We start from the raw sequence: 6,279 nt of genomic DNA, 5'->3' as shown, positions 1-6,279 counted from the left end.
TTTCACTACAGTGTCTTGTTTTTAAATCAATATCTAAGGTGGTTGCCAGGGAAATATTCCCAATTATGAAATATACCCAAGTCAACTGGGTTTTATAGAGATTTTAATTAAATACAAATGAGGAATTAAAGAGAGAAAAAAGGAAATAATGAGAAAGGGATAAGCCGGCCCTGGCCAGTCCTTGCCAACCCAGGCCTAAGCCCTAAGAGAAAAGATCAGTCAGTCCTTAATCACTCACCACAAGATCTGTCCAAGCAAGGATTCTAGTGACACCAGGCCAGCATCATCTCAGCTGCCTCCACCAGCTCAATCCTCAATCTGAATGCCCCTCTGAATGAATCTGAGCTCCTATTTAAAGGGCATTTTCTCCTATGTCACCTCCCCTAAGTCCTTATATCTACTAATCACAGAAGACATTTTTCAAAGGACAGACCATTCTTAGTTCACACCTAAGAAGCTGTAAATTTTTGAGTAATTCACACCAGGAAAGCTCTAAGTAAGTTTCTCACCTCTTTGTTCCTTGTAAATTCACAAGTTGCTTGACCTTTATAGGTACTTAGCCCCCCTTTTGTATTAGTCCTAAAATAGGCATGGCTTAAAGAACTTTTTGTCTTACTATAAGTATGGGTTTAAGTACTTTTTATTGTTCAGCAAAGAGTTTACAACTTTATCTTCCCCTAGGGCAGACTTAAGTAGGGGTGGAGTAGAGGTCTCACATTCCTGATCTAAGTAGAGTTCTCACATTCCTGATCTAAGTTACTTTCACTGCCCAAATGGTGAATGGTCCCAATGGGGAATTTTTAAGGTTCACAATCCCCCCTGATGATCATTGGGAGACTAGTCTCCCCATTGATCATTTAACATAATCATCTTGTAGTCCTAAATGCACTTCTTTTTTTTTTTTTTTTGAAATAGTTGAGGTCATAAACTGTAGTGATTAAATAGTGGAAGACTTAAATTGTAGTAGATATAAGAGTGGATGAGTAAGTTGTGACCGCAGGAAATATGTTTTCACTACAGTGTTTTGTTTTTAAATCAAATATAAGGTGGTTGCCAGGGAAATATTCCCAATTATTCAAATATATCCAAATCAGCTGGGTTTTATAGAGATTCTAATTAATACAATGAGGAATTAAGAAAGAGAGAGAGAATAAGAAAGGAATAAGTATGAAGGGCCTTAAGCCAACATGGCCTAGACCTGAGTCTTAAGAGAGAGATCAGTCAGTTCTTAATCACTCACCACAAGATCTGTCCAAACAAGGATTCTAGTGATCAGAGAGGCACCAGCTGCAATTCAGATTTCCCAACTGACTGTCCCGAGAGAGCCCCAAGAGAGACAGAGTCTCCTCAGAGGGAGTTCCAGCCAGAGACTGTCCCAAGAGCCTGTTTCCAGAGCTCTCTCCCAACAGCCTCCTTAGAGACTGTTTTCAAGAGACTGTCCTTTTTAGGAGACTGTCATCTCCTTATATAGGGAATTGTCTCCTATGTCACCTCCCCTAAGTTCTCCCATCTACTAATCACAGAAGACATTTTTCAAAGGACAGACCATTCTTAGTTCACACCTAAGAAGCTGTAAATTTTTGAGTAATTCACACCAGGAAAGCTCTGAGTAAGTTTCTCACCTCTTTGTTCCTTGTAAATTCACAAGTTGCTTGACCTTTATAGGTACTTAGCCCCCTTTTGTATTAGTCCTAAAATAGGCATGGCCTAAGAACTTTTTGTCCCACTATAAGTATGGGTTTAAGTACTTTTCATTGTTCAGAAAGGAGTTTACAACTTTATCTTCCCCTAAGGCATGCTTAAGTATGGTGAAGTAGAGTTCTCACATTCCTGATCTAAGCTACTTTCACTGCCCAAATGGTGAATGGTCCCAATGGGGAATTTTTAAGGTTCACAATCCAACCTTATGAAGTAGGGTCTGAGAATTTTTAAGGTTCACAAGGATCATATAGCTAATAAATTTCTGAGGCCTGATTTGAACTCATTTAAATCAAATTCAAATTCATTTCTTCCCACACTTGTCTGTATTCATATTTATCATATCTTATAAAGCAGTAGTAGTATTCCATTACATTCATGAATTACATTTTCCTTGACTGCTCACTGTTTCCAAGTTTTTACTTTGTTTCCAATTCTTTGTTCCTATGAAAAGAGCTTTCATAAATATTTTGGTGTATAAGACTTTTCTTTTTATTATTTACTTCCTTGAGCCACTTGTCTAGCAGTGAGATCTCTGGTCAAAGGGAATAGATGTCTTAATCACTTTCTTAGCATAATTCTAAATCTTTTTTCAAGCAAGTAGAATAATTCCCAGCTCCACTAATCATGTATTAGTGCTCCCGTCTTTTGAAAACCCTCCCAGCATTAACTATTACTTTAGCTATATTTTTTTTTTCATGAAGAAACTGAGGCTCAGAGGGGGTAAAGTGATTTGCTAAGAATAGTTAATGTTAAAGACAGGGTGTGGACCCAGGATTCCTGACGCCAAGTCCAATATTCTTTCCACCAAACATAACATATACAAATGTTATCCCTTTCCAACCCACTGTCCCAACTTCTTTTTGTTTACAGTTTACAGGTTCTCCCAGTTACCCAGATTCATAATATCCAAGACATATTTGACTTCTCTTTCTCCTTCATCCTCTCATATCTAGTCAGGAGCTAGGTCCTTTGGATTCTTTTTTTTTTTTAAAGCCTTGTCTTCTGTCTTAGAATCTAGGCAACTGGAATAAAATGGCTTGCTCAGGGTCACACAGCTCGGAAGTATCTAAGGCTATATTTGAAACCAGGACCTTCAATCTCTAGGCCTAGTCTTCTATCCATGGAGCCACCTAGCTGCCCCTGGATTCTTCATCCATAGATGCCTTACACATTGGAGTCATTTATTCTCCATTTTTACTCCCATGGCCTTTTCTCTCTCTCTCTCTCTCTCTCTCTCTCTCTCTCTCTCTCTCTCTCTCTCTCTCTCTCTCTCTCTCTCTCTCTCTCTCTCTCTCTCTCTCTCTCTCTCTCTCTCTCTCTCTCTCTCTCTCTCTCTCGTCCCTGCTTCATTTTAAAAACTTCTGAACTTAAATATCAAAGTTGATATTTCCATATACAAAGCAGAACAGAAAAAACAGAATTGTACCAGAAACCACATATCTCTATTGTTCCCCTTTGCTTTTCCTTTGTGGAAGCATATGAAAAGCCTCCTTTTTAGTTTTCCTATGAATATTTCTGTAGTCTAAAAACCTTTTCCAGACTCTTATTTATTGGGAAATGTGTAGAAGACCAATAACAAAAGGCCTTTCTTAGGGAACTGGATTAACTGTGGCAGACAGGCCTTGAATAAAGAATACCTCTAGTTTTGTTAAAACCTCAGTTTTCCTAATCCAGGTGAGGGCCTAAAGGAAGTCTCTCCTCTTTTTTCATTCAGAATGGTTATTACTACATTAATTACATGGAAGGAGAGCCTTTCAATACCTGAGGGGAGTGGTCAAAGAAGGAACTTAGTGGTTATTTAGTTAGTCTTTTTTGAGGTTTGAAGTAGAATGTACTTTAAAATCTGGAGCCAACTTGGTAGCACAGTGGAAAGAGCTCCTGGTCTGGAGTTGGTAGGACCTGGGTTCAAATTTGACCTCAGATACTTCCTAGTTGTTCTAAGAGATTTGTAAGACTTGAAGAGAGAGGCCCACCTGGAAGGTTGGAGGATTCTGCTGAAATGGGGAGGGCAGGAAGAAGAGAGAATTCTGAAGGGAGGAGAGGAAGTAAGCTGATCTGGACAGTTGGAGAGAACTTTCTCTGTGGTAAGCCCATCAAGAAGGTTGATCCGAGCAGATCTCTGATCCTGTACTATCTTCCTGTGACATCTAACCCAGTAACCCAAGAAGACAGGCAAGTGAAGAAGACTTTACCAAAAGCCACTCACTATTAGAAGATTCCTCTAAAGTCCCTTGAAGTCCTGAACTTGATATAGTAGTCAAGACAGCCAAAAAGTCAGAGCTACATCTTAACTGACCCCAAGGGGTCAGGTCAGCAAAGCTTGACCTGCCAGACTTTGAGAGAAGTGGTTCAGTTATTTTAGAGACTCCTTACTATCTCTTTCCTATTGCCTCGTACCCTGAATTCATCTGCCCTATCCTTTATTGTTGTTCCCTTGGAAATAAACCATTTTCATAAGAGCAAGAGACTGACTCCATAATATTTAGGAAGAAAGCCTTGGAGTTGGGGAGAGAGAAGTTACATTCCTCTCCCCAGAGTGGGAGAAGTTGTCTATCAAAAGAAATTAGCCAAGTCTCTGAGGAAATACAAGTTAAGGATCTTGAAGGCAGTCAAGAGTGGGGTTAGCCAGGGAGAACTGAGAAGGAAGACAATCCATCCTCATCCTCTTCGTCTCTCTCTCTCTCTCTCTCTCTCTCTCTCTCTCTCTCTCTCTCTCTCTCTCATTGTGTAATGATGAGCAAGTCACTTAACCCTGATGGCTTGCCCCTGCCACCCCTCTGTCTTCAAATTGATATTGTGAAAGGGAATTTTTTTATCTTAATCAAGTACTTGGGGTGCTCCACCCTTTTAACTATATAATTAGAATTTGCTCCCCAGAACTCTCTTTCCCAGCTTCCCATGTTCCTTCTCACGTTATGTGTTAATGTAGGGAGGATATATATTTGAATGAGTGCCAGGCAGGAGAATTTTACTCACATGTTATTTACTTGGGCTTTTACTTTTGTTCTTTTATTTCTTCTACTTCAAGTGATTATTAATAAACTTTATAAAATATAATACTTGGAGGTATTGGACATTAATTAAAATCTTACATAACTTAATCAGTCATAAACTTGTGAATCCTTTTGATAAGAGTTCACACCCTCAGAGAACAAGAGGTAGATCCCACAGACACTGACCCCTGAGCAGTACTAGGCAAATTGAGAGACCTTGATTGGTTCCTGAGATGTGATAGACGAGCCCACAATGAAAAGGAGGAACCAGAGAGACAGGAAGTGAAGTGGAGAAAACTGCTTATAATAGCCAGCTGAGAGCATTCTGGGTCACTACTTCTGCTTCTGTTGTGCTGGGCTCTTGCTGAGGGAGGACTTCTGCATTGATGTCTCTGGATTGGAGGACTTCTGCTTTGGAGGCTGAGTCTCTCCCATATCTCTGGCCAAAGATTGGAACTTTGTCAGGGAGTGACCTAGATTTCTTTGAGCAGAGTGGTAGGCTAGACAATTCCCCTATCACCTTCCTACATTTCTCTCTTTATTATCTCTACTCTGCTGTAATAAAGCTACTAAAGCTGCTAACAGCCTCATGACTTAAGAGTTAATTTTATAAATGGCGACCACAAAAATTTTTTAAAAAATTCTTATATTTGTCAAACCCATTTTTAATTATTACCGTATTAAGACAGAAGGTAAGAGTTGAAAAAAAAACATTTTGTGATATTTTCTTTGATCAAGATTTCCTACAAATGTTACCTCAGATTGTCTTGGGGTATAGATATCTGAAAGCATGAAGAGATTGTGTCATTTTGAACACTTCTCTCTCTGAGCTAGAATATACTTAGATTTAGAATAATGTAGAATTCATAAAAATTATTTCTGGTAGACCTGTGCCTAAAACAACTTTTTTCTTTGACACTTCTTAAGAATATTGTATAATTAATTCAACATGTAACTTTCAAATCTGTCCTGCTTGTTTGTGTTTCCTTCTAGCTTTCCTTTACATTCATGCCTGTGTGTTTAAAATGTTTCAATAATCCTCTTTTCTTTCTTTGGCAATTCTCTTGCTATCTCTTCCTCCTTCCTCTTCTTCCCCATTGAAAAAAGAAAAAAAAATAATCCTTGCTTCAGATCTCTATAGTCAAGCAAAGCAAATTCTCACTTCTCCTGTGTATAAAAATCTGTGTGAATCCATCACCTCTGTCAGAGACTGGGTAGTTTATGCTTCACCATAGGTCGTCTGAAATCTTAAGTAGTCATTGCATTGATCAGATAGCTTAAATCTTCCATAGTTGTTTTTCTTCATTACATATAAATTATTGTCTAGTTTCTTCTCACCTTGTATGAATTTATATGACTTCTCTGAATTTAGGTCTTTTATCATTTCTTATGTATGGCACAATGACTTGAAATCCATGACATTCATGTGCCATAATTTGTTTAGCCATTCCACAATTAAAGGGTGCTTCCTTAGCTTTGTCAACTTTGTTTATGGAAACCCTCCAAGTTTGCCCTGTACTTGAGAATTTGCCTTAAGGAAAGTTCTAGATTGACATTGTCTTAGACTGAACAATAAACCTTAAAG

The sequence above is a fragment of the Monodelphis domestica genome, chromosome 1 (assembly GCF_027887165.1).
Source record: "Monodelphis domestica isolate mMonDom1 chromosome 1, mMonDom1.pri, whole genome shotgun sequence".
Taxonomy (NCBI): Eukaryota; Metazoa; Chordata; class Mammalia; order Didelphimorphia; family Didelphidae; genus Monodelphis; species Monodelphis domestica.
Note: the sequence above shows the minus strand (reverse complement) of the source record.